Raw genomic sequence first — 19,743 nt, forward strand, 5'->3', positions numbered from 1 at the left:
TTGGAAGTCCAAGTCGAGTCTCAAGTCTTTGAGGGGCAAGTTCAAGTCAAGTCTTTTGCCACGAGTCCAAGTCAAGTCTCAAGTCTCTGGCCATCTGATCTGTCCCCAACACTGTATTGTTAAATCTTATGAATTCAAAGCATGTCCTGTAGCTACCATCCATACCATACAGTATCAAAATCAGTTGTAGGATAATTTTATGGGGTCTACTGCATGTATTTTTCAACATTTTGGTATCGGACAACATATAGTCTAATCTTCTGCTACTCAACACATCCCTCTAGCCCTCAGACCTGGTGAAATATTAACCTATGTCTGTCACATCATATGGATAAAACTATAACGATACAATTTGCCTGTTCCCAGCATTAGCACAACACTTTGCGATGGTTAGCTTGTTACCTGTGACGATATCTGCTAAATGTAACGTCTCTTTCACATTGCAAGTGACTGACCTTTCTGGGTGCGTTTTGAGATGCCTGATGAAGTTCGACGTTGTTAATCTGGCATCATTTATCTTGGTGCCACACACCTTGAATTTAGCTGTTGGCTTACTGCCACTGTTTACCAAGTTATTGAAAGAAAAAATAATGACAAAAGGCACAACTCTGGGAGCACTTGGTGTTGCCATCGTCAATGCATTTTTTGATATGTGAATGCACGCACATATGCGTTACGTTGCACATTATGGCAAAGGGCAGGGGACATGCAGCTCGTCCTACATTTCTCCAACGTATATGCACCAATAAAAGAAAATAGAAATACATGAATGAATTTAGATTTAAAAAGCAATAATTGCATGGACGAGTTTCGAAGCTCGAGTCAGAGTCAAGTCTGAAGTCTTTTGGGTCAAGTCGCAAGTCAAGTCTGAAGTCACTGTTTGTGCGACTTAAGTCGTAAGTGTCGAGTGTCAGACTCGAGTCATCGCTGCTTTCGCCCTAGCCTACGTAAGTGGCCTGAAGTTTATACTTGGTGTGTGCGTCAATCTATAACAGAATAGCAGGGCCGGCTTGTGTGCGTGGGGAGTGTGTGGTAGAGTGAGTGAGAGAGTGATGGTGATTATCTTCAGAGTGAGTAGTGACTCTAGAGTCCTAGTGAGAGAAACAAAGTGTCTCCCTGTTCTTTCTGACCACGGTGGGAGATCTGGAGCAGGAGAAGTTAACCCTCTCCTTGATTTCATGTTTATGGAGAAGGAGAACCAGGAAATGAGTTGGGGGGGAGAGGGGGGAATGCACCGCTACCAAGCCACGGCCGAGCGACGTGCAGTTACATTTTTTGAGAGGTACACGTCAGGTTCGTATCTCCACGTACAGTGCCTTGCGAAAGTATTCGGCCCCCTTGAACGTTTCGACCTTTTGCCACATTTCAGGCCTCAAACATAAAGATATAAAACTGTAATTTTTTGTGAAGAATCAACAACAAGTGGGTCCCAATTATGAAGTGGAACGAAATTCATTGGCTATTTCAAACTTTTTTAACAAATAAAAACTGAAAAAGTGGGCGGCAAAAATTATTCAGCCCCTTTACTTTCAGTGCAGCAAACTCTCTCTAGAAGTTCAGTGAGGATCTCTGAATGATCCAATGTTGACCTAAATGACTAATGATGATAAATAGAATCCAGCTGTGTGTAATCAAGTCTCCGTATAAATGCACCTGCTCTGTGATAGTCTCAGAGGTCTGTGTAAAGCGCAGAGAGCATCATGAAGAACAAGGAACACACCAGGCAGGTCCGAGATACTGTTGTGGAGAAGTTAAAGCCGGATTTGGATACAAAAAGATTTCCCAAGCTTTAAACATCCCAAGGAGCACTGTGCAGCAGCAATATTGAAATGGAAGGAGTATCAGACCACTACAAATCTACGAAGACCCGGCCGTCCCTCTAAACTTTCAGCTCATACAAGGAGAAGACTGATCAGAGATGCAGCCAAGAGGCCCATGATCACTCTGGATGAACTCGCAGAGATCTACAGCTGAGGTGGGAGACTCTGTCCATAGGACAACAATCAGTCGTATACTGCACAAATCTGGCCTTTATGGAAGAGTGGCAAGAAGAAAGCCATTTCTTAAAGATATCCATAAAAGTGTCGTTTAAAGTTTGCCAAAAGCCACCTGGGAGACACACCAAACATGTGGAAGAAGGTGCTGTGGTCAGATGAAACCAAAATCAAACTTTTTGGCAACAATGCAAAACGTTATGCGTGTTTAAAGCAACACAGCTCATCACCCTGAACACACCATCCCCACTGTCAAACATGGTGGTGGCAGCATCATGGTTTGGGCCTGCTTTTCTTCAGCAGGGACAGGGAAGATGGTTAAAATTGATGGGAAGATGGATGGAGCCAAATACAGGACCATTCTGGAAGAAAACCTGATGGAGTCTGCAAAAGACCTGAGACTGGGACGGAGATTTGTCTTCCAACAAGACAATGATCCAAAACATAAAGCAAAATCTACAATGGAATGGTTCACAAATAAACATATCCAGGTGTTAGAATGGCCAAGTCAAAGTCCAGACCTGAATCCAATCGAGAATCTGTGGAAAGAACTGAAAACTGCTGTTCACAAACGCTCTCCATCCAACCTCACTGAGCTCGAGCTGTTTTGCAAGGAGGAATGGGCAAAAATGTCAGTCTCTCGATGTGCAAAACTGATAGAGACATACCCCAAGCGAACTTACAGCTGTAATTGCAGCAAAAGGTGGCGCACACAAAGTATTAACTTAAGGGGCTGAATAATTTTGCACGCCCAATATTTCAGTTTTTTATTTGTTTAAAAGGTTTGAAATATCCAATAAATTTCGTTCCACTTCATGATTGTGTCCCACTTGTTGTTGATTCTTCACAAAAAATTACAGTTTTATATCTTTATGTTTGAGGACTGAAATGTGGCAAAAGGTCGAAAAGTTCAAGGGGGCCGAATACTTTCGCAAGGCACTGTACATACGTACGTAGCCACGCCATAGATTTAACGCAGAAGCACAAATCACGCTTAAGTGAGACTCCCTGAAAAACGCCCTCATTTGTTCAAGCAGCAAGCAGTAGTATTTGGGCTGTAGAATTTATGACGGGAGCAAAGCAGGTCATGAAGTACAAAACGCCAAATTTCCACGTAAGGAAGAAGGTATGGGTGGTGGATGGGTCAAACAAAGGACTTTCGCCCAGGAGACCGGGGTTCGGGACCCGTTTGAAGATTAAAGTAAATTGCAAGTTTCTTTTAACTTCAGAGAACAAACAGAGCTACGTCATGTTCCGCTTCACTGGAAGTTAAGTAATGTGTGATTTTAACCCAAACCACAATCTTTTTCTAAACTTAAACTAAGTAGTTTTTGTGCCTAAACCTAACCAAACCGTGACAGCTTCACTTTAACAACAGGTTAAAAACGTGACCGTTACGATCTCTGGTTTAGATATGAGGTTGTATTTCCTGCCACTGCTAGGGGGCGCTAATTTATAAGACGCTCCTGTGGGTCGTATTAGAGGGTAGGAATAAACAAGCTATATTAGCCTCACAGCGCCTCTAGCATGGCACTAGTGGTGTATGTGATATATAAATACTGTACAAGTATCAAATTCCACAGAGAAATGCACACATTTGGAACATGTGCCTTTAAACGAGCCAGCAGGACTTTCGTGCAGTTTTGATGTCACAACTTTACTATATATAGGTAGAAAGTGTTGCTACAGTGCCGTTACTGTCTTTCCCCGGCTGCAATGACGGTCCAGAGACTCTGAGAGCGCATATGTGGAAGACCAAGAAATGCAGACCAATCAGAGCAGACTGGGCTGTGTTAGGAGGGGGGCTTAAAGAGACAGACGCTAAAACAGAGCGTTTTAGGTATATTCAGACACTGTATGGAATTCTTTTTTTTTTTTTAACATTAAAGCATTAAAACAGTTCTAGTAGAAATCCAAAATACATGTCTGAACCTGAATATGAGCATGATATGGGACCTTTTAAAAAGAGAGATTTCTTCTAGCCACTAGTCCAGGTTGTGGGTTAGATGGCAGATGATTGCAAGCTGCTCCTAAAATGTACAATTTTAAACTCTTGAAACTTGATGTGAATCTTTTTAGTCTCTAGTCACATAACCGATGCATTGTGGTCCATTTAGATGATTTTCTACAGAGAAAAACTGAAGTAGAAACAATCTTATTGCAAATTTTTTAATGTCATCTCTGCTATTTGTTTCTTCTCAATGTCTCACTGTTGTCCATGATAACAAAGAAACAAATAAAATGGCCATTTGGCCCTGGCGTGTCTTTGTTAGCATTTGGGACTTTCCTGGGAAAAATACGCGTGGAACCACACAAGCCCCAGCAGGGTAGACTCCAGCATGTGGTGGAGGGCGTCTATGCGGGTCTACATTGTTAGGGAAAACCCCCAAACCCAAAGCAGTAGCGCACCAGGGGAGCTGATGGCAGGGGAGGGTGAAGAGCTGAAAGGCCTGCTGGGATTGCCTGAAGAGCCAGATAGATGTCTTTGTTTGCTGCTGTCGGTTCTCAGCAGGGTCTTAAAAAAAGTCTGGATTGAAATAAAGCCAGAACTCCTCATTGTGAGCAGCTTCAAACTCCAAACAAAACTGCATTTCTCGGGATCTGACAAAGCTGAAGATTGACAGCTGTAGAGGTATTTATAATTTATAGCTTATGCTGGTTTTCTTTTTAGACAAATTATTTTATGCCTCTTTGGCTCATATATATTTCTCATACACGAGCAATATGTTGGTTTCACTGAAATGTTTTCTTTCATTCATGCCAGTGTTTCCCATACATAGGTTCTACTCGGGCGCCCCGTCCAGGTAAATTGAGACCCGGCCAGGTAGAAAAAATCCAAATTCAATTTTCTTTCCAAACTAGGGATGCACCGAATCCATGGTTCGGGTTCGGCCATGCGACATGACAAAACAATACACTGTAAAACAGCGGTCTGCGAACATGCTTCCCCTTGCGGGGTCACAGTTTGCAGTCATGCGACATGACAAAACAAATACACTGTAAACAGCGGACTTCAACATGCTTCCCCTTGCGGGGTCACAGTTGAAGCGCTGGGATCATCTCAGGATCCGAATTATATTCCTGTCTCTCAGGATAAGGACACACCTCTGAATTTCAGGTCACAGACTAAGGTTGTTTATCATGGTAGTGTCGATTCTACAGAGATATGCATTTCCTTTGTTCTAACCCAGTCTGGCCCCGCAGGGAGTGGCTCCCCAAAAGTTTTTTAAACAATAAGTCTTCTAGAGCATCTACATTCATGCTAAATAACAGCCATGACCTAATTAATTCTTTAGAAACTTGAGAAGGTGTGAGCCAGACCAATGCTGATTAGGCTTAATCAGTATTGAAACTATAAAGTATACAGTATATAAAAGTATATTGTACTAAAACATAAGCATGGTTTTAACTTTTTTATCTTCAACATTGTTAACCCTCTCCGCGGCAGTCTCCTCCGCTCCATATCTTTATAATGGAGCTAGCTAACCGAAACTGACTGGAGCTAACCCCTAATCAGAGCGTTGCTAACCGAGCCTTCAGTTCTCCGTGCCTGTATCCATTAACTGTATTTATGGACCCGAGCCTGAATAAAACCCTTAATTTCATTAAATTGTCTGTAAAAGTTTTAAACTACAACTTAGAGGTGTTTGAATGACAGAATACTGCTCAGATTGTAATGTTACTTACGAGACTCAGCTTAATTTAAATTTATTTATTAATTCACGGTGTCAGCATACACATTCAGCAGTATGGCTTCAATCACTTCCTCTAATCCACTACTGGCATACTTATATATTGATCAGGTAGCTATGCCAACACTACAGCCACCTAGTGGTTGGGGTGACATCCACTTATCACTACACTGATGAGATCTAAATGAGTGCAATAGGACAAGTAACGTTAGCTATAGTACAGATAGGGATGCACCGAATCCAGGATACGGCTTCTGATTCGGCTGAATATTGGGCTTTTTGACGGGGTTCGGTTTCTGCCATAGACATAACAGTTTATGGTTTCTGCCGAACCTTAGAATTTGTTTCCACCGACCCCTTTGCTTGCACTATGCGCGCTACGCTGGTCGACGTAATGACGCCGCCGTTGATTACGGGAAGGTGTTAAAGTAGGTGCAGTAGGCTAAATGCATAACGAAAACACTAACAGAACATCATTTGCACACTTAAACTAGGACAGGAACCGTTAATAACCTAGTCCCATGATCCTTTGCACTGCCATGTAGAACAGTCAACACAACGGCATCCTGCCGGCCGTTACAATACACTTCAAAAACAATGATCTAACCAACAAAATGAACTATATATAATATACTATAAATATAATAATTAACTTCAGATAGCCCTAGTCTTATGATTTAACAGGAGTTAGGAGGGAACAGTGTTTCAATTAATAATAACTTTCTGTTTGGATCATAGTAGTATTACAGGTATTTTATCTGCTGAACCGTTAACAAAAAAACATTTAATTGACAAAGCACATCATGGCTACACTTTTTTGTCATTTGTTTAAAATTTAACGAGCAATTTCTTCTAGCAAAATACTGAAAGCAGCAGAAAAGCAGAACCAAGTAGGCTACATTTTAATATCTGTTTATTTATCACAAGTTGTATCATTATTGCGATAGTCAACAACGTTAGGGCATGTCACATATTTTCCTCATAACTGTGCAGCCTTAATAACTACCCTGAAATTGTGTCAGATGCCACATAGTGTCGCAATATTTTCGCGCCGTCACATCCTGCGCCACACACCACAAGTCAATTCTCAACCTGTGGGAAACACTGCATGCTTTTATGTTCTATTCCAGTGCAATAATTACATCAATACCTGTAAAAAACTAATTACATTGGATTCATGTATCTGGCTTATTAAGTTTGAACCTGTGTTGTCGGATATTTGCTTAAGTTGTTTTTGTCTTTGTAATATTTGTCCTTTATTGCACTGATCGGGAATAGCGCTCCTAATTTTCTTGTATTCTACACAATGGAAATAAAGGCTTTCTATTCTATTCTATGTGGGTCTTAATGAATACATGGGTAATACACTACCGTGCATTACTTTTCAGTTACATACAGTGAATGAAAACAGCCTGTTTTTTTCTGGTCACCTTTTCAATTTTAGTAAAATGTTCACTTTGAGCTCTGTTTTCATAGATGCTGGGAGCAGAGTTTGTTGGCTTAAAAAAGCAAAAAAATATACTTCGTACAGCTGAGGTTAGGTGATAATTCTGTGTCAGTTTGTCGCTATGGGCAACCGCTTTCATACTACACATATTAAGTAGGGCTGGGGTGGGGGGAATCGATACAGCATAGTATCGCAATATTTTCTGTGGTAATATTGTATCGATACACGGACGCCAGGTATCCATCTTTTATTATATGAATTGCATATAAAAATGTACATTTTTTTGTCAGTTCATTTGCTTGACAATCCCATTTTGCAGTGATAAAATTGAAGTGAGATAGATAAACAGAGAAATGTATATTCTTAGGTGAAACAGATGTTGATAAAAGTTTCCTTTGGGGACATCATTTAAAGTTGGAAGAAAGGTAATAAATTGCAATATGTCGCAATATGTTTAAAATCGCATTGTGACATAAGTCATTCATGCCATTGTATATATGAAAAATATTGTTATTTACTTTCAACAATACCACATTGGACCCTTTTCTCACATGGCTGGTAATTCAATCAGGAGAGACTTCGTTGTAGATATGCAAAGATTTATTGTACATATGCATAATGTGAAATGAACCTTTGGAGATTAGACTCCATCCTTATAAAATAATGTTTTAAAGGGGTAGAGAAGCCAAGACATATCCCCCCTGATGGAGCCTAGACACTGGTGATGGTGGAGAAGGAACCCGAAGACCGAACAAAGGAGCTGTCTGCCGGAAGGGGACCCAGGGTGCCGTGGGTGACGATGACCAGACGTGGAACGGGAGGAGGAGGGTTGCACGTTTACCTGAAAAGACAGCTGACAGAAACGGAGAAAAGCAGGATGTCATGCTGTGATTGGATCATGAATTTCGTGGCCTATTCTGGTTGGTTTACTGAAAAGTGAACGCCTCTAAACAGCTGAATAGTTTTAGGAAGAGAGATCGGTGATTAGAAGATTAGAGATTAGACTTTTTATGATGACTCCAATCATGGATGCATGGAGACTTCTCCCTCTCCTAGACAAGGGGGTAAGCCTCTCTCCACAACGCGTACCTCCTTTGGAGCCATTTTGATGCTAACAAGCACTCACCTCCCGTTAGCATTCCATTGACTGCCATTCATTTTGACGTCACTTTGACAGCGAATAACTTTACATCTGAAGCGTTTAAAGACTCTAGTTGTCCGTTGTTTATTTCTAAAGAAACACAACAACGTATAAAAGGCTCCAATACCTTGTATCTCACGTTATGGCTCCGTAGCAGACGTTGTTATAACAATAGGCTAACGATTGTGTCATAACCACGAGACTTACTGTCGCATAGTAGAGGAATTACCGTATAGTACAGGAGAAGCTTGCAGGCTGTTTCCACTTACATTAGCTGTTTAATTACTAATGTTAACTAGCATGTTAGTGATCAATAATTAGCCTGTGCCCATGTTATCTCCTTACATATACCTACACTCTCCGTCTCTGTAAGATTGGGAATGATTGAGATTTCTCTCGGCACAGCTACCAGAAGACTTCACACTTTCAGACAGGTTGCTCATGTCACATCTACGTTGTCTCTCTCAGTTGGAGGCTGCTCAGTAACGCTCAGCGCTCACCGGAAAAGTGCTTCTAATATCCTTCACTGGTCTCCGTCCAGAGACACGGGATCTGTTGGTCCATTTATTTTACCGTCCATGCTCCTGGACAGGGCAAACAAATCCTGTTACTGTACGCTGTGACCTCGGCAGTTTGATGATTGAGCAAAGGAGAAAAATAAATAGCTACATAACTATTTAACCTGACATTTGAGGCTTTAACTGGTATGTTCCTGGAGTATTTTACAGTAGTACACACTGCACTAGTTCGCCTACTTTAGATCAGCTTTAACTGCTGTTGCAGCTTTTTGGAGAAGTTTCAAACTTCAAAGTTCTCAAGTTCTTTCTGTCTCATGTATATTTTTCCTTACCACCCTCTGTACAAATTCTTCTTTGTGTGAATAATATTTGGTCAGTAGCTGATTTACTCATAAAAATAGGAAGAAAAATGTCACACGCCAGGAAAGGAGTAGTAGACATACCTGTAATAGACTGTGACAAGGCTATGAACTGTGGGTGAGGATTGACTTCAAAGGAACTCAATAAAGAAGCCGCTATTTGTGACAGTAAAATCAATGCTATTTTTTCTCTCTCTTTTTCTATTTTTATAGCAGAATGTGGCTTTCTAAGCAAGTGCCATTGTCAGATATTTACGAAACACTTTGAGTGAGAGGGCTTTAATTGATATGACTGTTATTAGAATTCATCTGTGCTTGATATTTGGATAATAAACTATAATCCATACCTCTCACTTGGCTGTGTGTGAAATGATGTGAAGGAGGATTAGCGGGTCCCTGGAGAAATCTCCCGCTGAGCTTACTTTACTTTCATGTATTCACTTTTGTCTGCACGGTGCTGAATGGTCGGTCCTATCTATGGCAAAAAAAAAAAAAAGAGAGTGCTTAATTAAGTGATTATTTTTTTTTAGCAAACTGATTTTGATAGCATGTCTCTGGCACATGCTAAATGTGTCATTCCCCCCCATGTTGATGAAAATATTCTCTGAAGATTTTGAGCACCTATCTGTTCTTTCTTTTTGAATTGCGTCCTGATCGGTGACAGGTATTGCGTTTGAAATGGCTCACACGGCTCGTCTTTTCCAATCCAGTATGGCTTTTTGTCATCGCTTTATTTTCCACATTACTGCTGTACTCTGCTCTCTTAACAGCCATTAATAATTGTCCCCACCACATAATGAAGTGTCTCTGCGCCTGACAATATGCTGCCTGCTGCTAAACAAGACTCCAGACACCCTTCAGCAGCAAGGCATATAGCCTAAAATGATGTTGTTTTTCCACCAGAGGGCAACGTGTGTACTGTAATCCACAAACAGCCCTTATGTCTCCTTCACTCCACACCTCTACATGTAAATCACATTCTTTCTTTACACTTTTTTTCCCCACAATATCATGCCATTGACAGTCTCTTATGTACAGTATATAGAAATGCCATTATTAATTACATAATACAATTATTTTAATGAGAAACCCTCTCAACAGTCTCACTTTCCAGACGGTGTCAGTAGTATGAGACAATGAGAGAAAACTTCACATATCCCCAAAATATGAGTGATGCAATGAAGTGTGCAACATTATCTGCTTTTCTGTTCTCCATAAGAAGCTGTAATCTGTATTTTGTATGCCTTAAATTAAATATACGAGATAGATTGTGGCTGTGAATGAAGCCTACATTACATATCTTCCACCTTTAGGGGTCTCTCAAGCTCTGTGCAGGCCCTGCTGTCTAGCCAGTGCAGATAAATGGCACCTCGTTAATCAAATCTGCATGAGTGCGCTCAGGTTGCCATGGCAATAATTATCAGAGCTGCCTAATTAACTTTCTCAATTGCTTAATGATATACGACCCTCTGAACTCCCCTCATTTTTTTTCCCTCTCTAATCCAAGTTGTTGTGTTTTTATTCCTCCATTTTCACTCCCCAGTGTTAGCCCGTGACCGCCAAGATAATAGAAATTATAGAGAAATTAAATTCAGCACCACATCATTTCCTCTTGGCCCACCCCAGCCTGTTCCCGGGGCTGAAACCAACGAGGGAGGTGGTGGTGGGGGGGTGTGTGTCAAACTTCACATGCAGCACAAGCACACGCTACTGAATGCCGACGCATGTATCTGACGTGTGTCTGGCCTGTACAGTGTGTGACTCGCATACTTTGTCTTCTGCAGTGACCTCGTGTGACAGCTGACTGAAGGTTGGGAGCAGCGGCCCTGTCGTCCCTGATCAGCCAGGCGAAACTCCTGAGATACAGCGAGACAGGGGGGAATCGTACCTGGTGACACCCAGCCTGCCATCCTCTGTCACAGCCGGCCTCCCATACTGCCTACTGCCTTTTTTTTACAGCCTCCTGTCAGCCTGCGGACCCCTCACTGGCTGCATCTCACAGCAATCCCAACTTGTTCTCGGTTAGTTTTTCATATCTTTTAGTCAGAAGTTCAGAAGTAGTGCGTGAAAAACAATTGAATCGCGCCAGTTTTGTCACTGTCCAACTGTTGCCTTTTTTATTTTGACATTATAAAAAGTAAGTTGTTATTCCCAACTCGTCAAATAGGGAGAAGCTTGGTCAACATCAGGCTTTTTTTTAATAATTTTTCTTTTTTTTACAGTGTATGGTGAGAAAGTGTTGGCGTCACACCCCTAAATTTCTGGATCCTACATTTCCCCAAATGCAACTCAATTAGACCCTCCATGTCTTCTCAAACAGTTTGTAACAAATACTATTAAAAGTATGAAGACCAAGCAGACATAATCCCCTAATACTGTATCTGAAGTCTCTTTTATATAGACCTTACTGGTCCCCTAATACTGTATCTGAAGTCTCTTTTATATAGACCTTACTGGTCCCCTAATACTGTATCTGAAGTCTCTTTTATATAGACCTTAGTGGTCCCCTAATACTGTATCTGACGTCTCTTTTATATAGGCCTCAGTGGTCCCCTAATACTGTATCTGAGGTCTCTTTTATATAGACCTTAGTGGTCCCCTAATACTGTATCTGACGTCTCTTTTATATAGACCTTAGTGGTCCCCTAATACTGTATCTGAGGTCTCTTTTATATAGACCTTAGTGGTCCCCTAATACTGTATCTGAAGTGTCTTTTATATAGACCTTAGTGGTCCCCTAATACTGTATCTGACGTCTCTTTTATATAGACCTTAGTGGTCCCCTAATACTGTATCTGAAGTCTCTTTTATATAGGCCTTAGTGGTCCCCTAATACTGTATCTGAAGTCTCTTTTATATAGACCTTAGTGGTCCCCTAATACTGTATCTGAAGTGTCTTTTATATAGACCTTAGTGGTCCCCTAATACTGTATCTGAAGTATCTTTTATATAGACATTAGTGGTCCCCTAATACTGTATCTGAAGTCTCTTTTATATAGACCTTAGTGGTCCCCTAATACTGTATCTGAAGTATCTTTTATATAGACCTCAGTGGTCCCCTAATACTGTATCTGAAGCTTTTTTTTATATAGACCTCAGTGGTCCCCTAATACTGTATCTGAAGTCTCTTTTATATAGACCTTAGTGGTCCCCTAATACTGTATCTGAAGTCTCTTTTATATAGACCTTAGTGGTCCCCTAATACTGTATCTGACGTCTCTTTTATATAGGCCTTAGTGGTCCCCTAATACTGTATCTGAAGTGTCTTTTATATAGACCTTAGTGGTCCCCTAATACTGTATCTGAAGTCTCTTTTATATAGACCTCAGTGGTCCCCTAATACTGTATCTGAAGTTTTTTTTTATATAGACCTCAGTGGTCCCCTAATACTGTATCTGAAGTCTCTTTTATATAGACTTTAGTGGTCCCCTAATACTGTATCTGAAGTCTCTTTTATATAGACCTCAGTGGTCCCCTAATACTGTATCTGAAGTCTCTTTTATATAGACTTTAGTGGTCCCCTAATACTGTATCTGAAGTCTCTTTTATATAGGCCTTAGTGGTCCCCTAATACTGTATCTGACGTCTCTTTTATATAGACCTTAGTGGTCCCCTAATACTGTATCTGAAGTCTCTTTTATATAGACCTTAGTGGTCCCCTAATACTGTATCTGAAGTCTCTTTTATATAGACCTTAGTGGTCCCCTAATACTGTATCTGAAGTCTCTTTTATATAGACCTTAGTGGTCCCCTAATACTGTATCTGAAGTCTCTTTTATATAGACCTTAGTGGTCCCCTAATACTGTATCTGAAGTCTCTTTTATATAGACCTTAGTGGTCCCCTAATACAGTGAAGAATGTACTTTGAACATTAGCGTTTAAACCAACATGGACAAGAAGTCGTTAATGTGCTCAAATCTAAATCTGGACAACCACAATTCTATAAAAACTGGGCAAACTCCATCTGTTGACGTAGATCAGACCAGAACAGCTACTAAATGGCGAGGTTGGTTTCTTGACTTCCATTTCCAAGGCCAAGAATGAGCTTTTAAAGCTCAGCCTAATGTGTCATTGAGGTTGGAGGACATGCTGGTAGAACCCCAGTTTTGTCCGTGTTGCTCCTCTCCGTGAACCCTCAGTTGTGACGGTCGTGCAAAGGCCATGTTGCGCTGAAAAGCGGCGGTCCAGACCCATTCATGCCTGGGTTCTAGGATCAGCGCTGGGTTAGCAGACCGCAAGCCCTGGAAGAGTTCATGTGATTAACTTTCTGCAACCACCATCAGGAAGCTTTATAGGACTGGGTCAAATCAAGCTTTTGGCAAAAAAACAGCAACAACCTTACAGCGTGGTTACCACCAATGTCTGCCATATGTCTGGCACCGCCCGCCGAAACAGTGTGATACCATTCCCCTTCTTATTTCCCACATAACCTTTTTTCACAAAAACCTAACCTTCCTTTTTTTTGCTCGGAAGACCTACTCGTGCTTTAATTGTACCTGCACTCTTTTGTTGCTTTAAAGCCGGTGGGGAAAAGTGGCAGGGGAAAGATTATCTTTGTAACACCTCTGCACTGCATCACTGTGTATTTTTTCTCCTCTTGTGAGTGGATTTCATGGTTGAGAGTGCAATTTGAAATAGGATTAACAAGGTGTCGGGTACTGTTAGCTAAACCTCTTTATGTCAGAGAGAAGTCTGTCACTGTGTCTGCCTGAACCCTTTCACCATTGAACATTGCTTGAGGGGGGATTCTTAAATATTACTAAAACTGTCTTTGTATTCATCAAAGGGCTGTGAGGCAGGCAGGCGCAACACAATGTTGTGGTTTCTACCTTTAAAAAAGCACACGTGCAGTATTAGACAACCTCAACATGTACTGCCAATGTGGGAGCAAAATGCAGCCTTTTTGTTTTTTGGGGGGTGGAAAAAAACTCGGTCTCTTTTCTGTCTAAGTGCCTCGGTGACATTGGGAGGCCACATGGTTGGCTGCGGCCCAGACCCACAGAGAGGATGCATTCCTGGGATGGCCATTGGCACTGTACGGGGCTGAGATGCCCAACCCTCGCTCCCACAGTTTCCGCACACAGCAGTGAGTCCCGATGGAAAACAACAGTTTTGGCAGTCTTATGTAACCGGGGATGGTTGTAAAGAAATGGGAGGGCTGGAGGGAACACTTTTGTTGTCATTACTTAGAATTCCTCATGGAGGAGACAGAAACTACGCACTATAGCTTTAAGATCAGTATTTTTATATTAACAATGGATATAATTACTTTTTGTAAGTGAAAAGGGTCACTCAGTAACGGGCGTAGCACAAAATTTGGACCCTGTACAAAGGCATCCTGGGCCCCTGACTGCATCCACGGCTATTCATTCTAGTATCTTTGTAGGCCCCCTTCTCACATGAGGGCCCTGTATACTCAGTCCCTCTTTTTACAACCAGTATACAGTTCCTGCACAACACCAAACGGCAGACAGAGAAAGTTGACAACTACCTGTAAACATAGTTTAGCCATTTGTTGAAAACTAAACCGCTAAAAGACGAGTTAATGTTGTCCAGAAACACAACTCAAACTAAAGGCTGATGTTGTTCTGTCTGCTGGATGTATCTGCCTGCTAACATGTTATAACACCATATAAACTTCATAAGGTAATAATATTGCCTCATTTCCACAGCATAGTTTGGTTCGAACAGCGTAGTGTGCTTAGTGTGTGGTGTAGTTTTGCAGGCGGCCATTTAAAAAAAAATCTGGGGCGAATGAATAAAAGAATTCTATTGTCGGTAACTTGGCTACTTAAAAATGGCGGGTTTGTGCAGGATGTCCTGTGTCGCACTTGTGACAATTATCTCTGACCAATCGGTCAGCAGTGTTTAAACTCCACCTAGGATCGGACTTACTGCTATTGGAAGACCACATTTGTGATGTTTGTAGTTTTTGGTTATCATTTCCATCAATTATGATAATGTTGTGATTAACGAAGTTAACGAAGTTAATCACAACTAAGAAAAAAGTAGTAAGAAAATACAATTGATGACCAAAACTACAAAAGTAAGACACAAGTTTTAATAAACCAAAATTTCACTCAATGCTGCTTCAGGTTCAAGCAGCTTGTATGAGTGAGCTGCAAGAGTTGTGACAGATGTATTTCCTCTGTGTTGGGTTGGCATGAAGAAATTCATGGGCCATGGTTGAAACTCCGCTGTATGATTAAATGAGGTGACACAGGTGAGTCAAAAACTCAGTGTGACACCATCTCTTTCTTTCTGTTTTGCCTCATTATGAGCAGAGACGAGCACATCCCAACTTTCCTGATTGGAGGCGGTGGCAAGCAGCAGTCAGTGTTACTCAACAGTTGAAAGCCTGAGGGTTTCCCAAGGCAGGGAGTGGCATCCCCCTCTGCCAGTAAACACATCAATAATCCTGCAGGTTGACTGACTGGCTCACTGGAAAAGGGCATGAAAATGAAGGAGGAAGACCCGTGGAGAAGAGGCAATTAGTGTTCACTCTAAGGGGTACGAGGCCTTGGAATAGTTAGCGACATAGCGCTAAAAAGGAGAGTAAAAGCTGAGTCCCAGTTGGTTAAGAGCTGCTTGACTTACTTACTTACTAAGAAAAGAGTGAACTTTTCCCCTTTATGAACCCTTATCATGTACAGCAACTTTCCAACAAGTCCTCCAAACCATACGATGATGTGGGTCGTTTGTTCCCAAACCCTCTAATACAACCCACTGGAGCGTATCATAAAATAGCGCCCGTTGCCGTGGCGAAAATACAACCTCATATCTAAATCAGAGAACGTAACGTTGGCGGTTTTGAACGTAACGGTCGCAATTTTAAACACGTCTTTAACCTTGTGAAATTGTCGCAGTTTGGTTATGTTTAGGCACCATATCTACTTAGTCAAGTTTAGAAAGAGATTGTGGTTTGGGTTAGAGAAAGCCTCCGATACCTCCTAAAATGCTAGTATCGGTATTGGAAAGTACTGGAGTTTATGCACCGATCCGATATTAAGTAATTTAGCCCCAAAGAAAATCTATTTCAAAGTCATTTGTTTATGTTCTTTTTCCGTTATGACTGACTGTCAAACTGGATAATATAAGAAAGTTCTATGGCGTTCATTGTTTGTGTTTGTTCATGTTTCACAAAAGGTTTAACCTGAGCCAGGCCGTACAACAAAGGACATATCAAATCCATACAGTGTTACTGTAGTAGTATACAGCTGTTAAAAAATAATAAAATATATGACACACTGGTATTGGATCAGTCACTGTTCCATTATTAATGTGACTATTATCACCACTGTTCATCATATCCCCAACCGGCACCGTCAGACACCAAGAGCCTGGGTCTGTCCCAGGTTTCTTCCCAAGAGGGAGTTTTTCCTCGCCACTGTTGCACTGCTTGCTCTTGAGGGAATTACTGTAATTGTTGTAATTGTTGGGGCTTTGTAAATTATAGAGTGTGGTCTAGACCCACTCTATCTGTAAAGAGTCTCGAGATAACTCGTGTTATGATTTGATACTATAAATAAAATTGAATTGAATTGAATTGAATACTAGGTATTGGCTGATATACTAAGTCCAAGTATCAGAATCAGTATCGAGAAGCAAAAAAGGGACCATCTCTAGTTTGGGTTAAAATCAGACATTACTTAACTTCCGGTTACGCGTGTGACGCAGAACTTAATGTTCGTTAAGTTATTATGTTGTTTATATTGGTTATATTATATTATAATATATTATATTTATATAGCTTATATTTCGTCACACCTTCACATTTAGCCTGTCCTCATGAACCATTCGTTCATAAAGCTACGAAAATTTAAGCACCATAATTCGTAAGCATTCCACTTTTCTTTTTTGTTGTTGTATGCACCACATTGACGGCCGATGTACAATACAGGCCAAAAGTTTGGACACACCTTCTCATTCAATGCGTTTTCTTTATTTTCATGACTATTTACATTGTAGATTCTCACTGAAGGCATCAAAACTATGAATGAACACATATGGAATTATGTACTTAACAAAAAAGTGTGAAATAACTGAAAACATGTCTTATATTTTAGATTCCTCAAAGTAGCCACCCTTTGCTTTTTTGATAGCTGCGCAAACCCTTGGTGTTCTCTCAATGAGCTTCATGAGGTAGTCACCTGAAATGGTTTTCACTTCACAGGTGTGGCTTGTCAGGGTTAATTAGTGGAATTTTTTCCCTTATTAATGGGGTTGGGACCATCCAGTTGTGTTGTGCAGAAGTCAGGTTGATACACAAGCTTGCGACGCCCTATTGGACAACTGTTAGAATTCATATTATGGCTAGAAGCAATCAGCTAAGTAAAGAGAAATGAGTGGCCATCATTACTTTAACAAATGAAGGTCAGTCAGTCTGGAAATTGCGGAAATTGCTGTGGAAATGAGGCAATATTATTACCTTATGAAGTTCATATGGTGTTATAACATGTTAGCAGGCAGATACATCCAGCAACACAGCACATCAGTTAGCCTTTAGTTTAGGTTGTGTTTCTGGACAATATTAACTCTCTCTTTGCCTTTGCCTTTTCGCCAGTTGCATAAGCTTTGCTTACAGGTAGCTGTCAAACTTTCCTACTGCAGCTTTGTTTTTCTAGTAACTGTCTATCTACGTTGAAGTGCTGTTCAAAGGTCCCCAAAGAACGTATAAGTGCTGCTGCTGAGGACAGAGTTGGATACCCAACCTGCTCTGCTGAACATAAAATTTCATTAAACCAGACCCACAAAAGTTAGCAGCAGCATTCGAGACAGTTATGAAATGCGCAAAAAGGTGTTTTATGGGGGGAAATTTTTGAAAAATTTTGTGCTTTGGCGTCAATTGTTAGTTTGGGCCATTGAAATCATAAGAATGAGTTAGCCGCAAATTGGTTCTGTGTGGCCCATGAGTCCAAATTTTTTTTTTTGATTGAGTGAATGGTAACGGATGGTTCAATGCCTTCCGGAAGCATGGATGGAGTGTTGATGGTGTGGGTTTTTTTTTGTGACACTGTTGGGGATTTATTCAAAATTGAAGGCATACTGAACCATGGCTACATACATTCCTGTTCATGCTTTTTAAGTTGACCATCACTTTTATTTTAACAGCAGGATTACCTCAAACCACACCTGCAGCCTTTTTAAGGCCTTTTGACCAGAGTAAAATTGGGCTTGACAAAAAAGTGATGTGATGGGCCAGATGATTCAGCCCATGGTTCCACAGTCACCGGACCTGAACCCAATCATTTTTGGGGTGTAGCTGGAAGGGCCAAACAGCAAAAGGGGCCAACAAGTGCTAAGCATCTCTGGGAACTCCTTCAAAAAACGGTTGGAAAAACCATTTCAGGTGAGACCTCATGAAACTCCCCAAGAGCGTGCGCAAGGTGTGCAAAGCAATAATCAGAGCAAAGGGTGGCTACTTTTAGGAAGAATCTTATAATATAAGACATGTTTTCATTTATTTCACACTTTTTTGTTAAGTACATAATTCACATGTGTTCATTCATAGTTTTGATGCCTTCAGTGAGAATCTACAATGTAAATAGTCATGAAAATAAAGGAAACGCATTGAATGAGAAGGTGTGTCCAAATTTTTGGCCTGTACTGTATATGAACACGACTTTCAAGCCAGGAAGCAAAGTTTGCTTCCCCGGGAAAACTAAAGTCTTTCCCCCAGGAAATGCGTGTTACTTAGTAGTGTTTTAATCCAAACCACCATCTATTTCCTAATTTTAGTCATTTTGGTGTCTAATCTTAACTTTCGTCGTGGCAAAATACTAATATTTTGTGGACTAAATTGAACCGAAATCTCTGCTGAAATGAGTGGCAGCTTGCAGTGCTCTGTACCCGGCTCACAGTCACCCATTTTCAGCTAAACCCATCTACCAACTGATACGGACAGAGCGGTGACAGAGGTCCGTAGCCCACATCACGAAGCTCTGTAGCTCTTTTATTCAACTAGCAACTGCCGCTTCGGTGTCATGGAGCTCGTAGCCAGCCGGGCATCATGTGACCAGCTGGGTCACTTGACCAGCCACCATCACGTGACCAGCCGGGCGGCCTCCTAATTCGTAGGATATCATACATTTTAGTGTGCATACATTTTCGTACGATATCATACGGACCCGTTCATGAGAACGCGTTGTAATACTTCCTGCTTTGCTCCCATCATATTGACTACGGCCACTAGAGAGCGCCACCACTGGAAACATAAATATAGGTCGTATTTGTTGCTTGTACAAACGACGCGTCTGGAAGCATTTTTAGGGGAGACTGTCTCCAACTTTCATAAACTGGACACTACTTATCATGCTGCTTCCATGAATTTCAATGAACAGACGTTTTAGGTAATAAACTCTTTGTCATCTTAAAGGTCCAATGTAGGAATTTCTCCCATCTAGCGTTGAGATCATATATCGCAATCAACTCTCTCGCACCACGCAGTTCAAAGTACATGTTACAGCTACGGTAGCCTTCATGCTTCAAAAGCAAAGGACAAGTTTGTGAACGGGCAACACAGATTTTGATATTGAACAACTAAACACGTTACACACTGGACCTTCAAAGATCAATAGCTATGTCATCCCTA

Source organism: Perca fluviatilis, chromosome 13, assembly GCF_010015445.1.
Source record: "Perca fluviatilis chromosome 13, GENO_Pfluv_1.0, whole genome shotgun sequence".
Taxonomy (NCBI): Eukaryota; Metazoa; Chordata; class Actinopteri; order Perciformes; family Percidae; genus Perca; species Perca fluviatilis.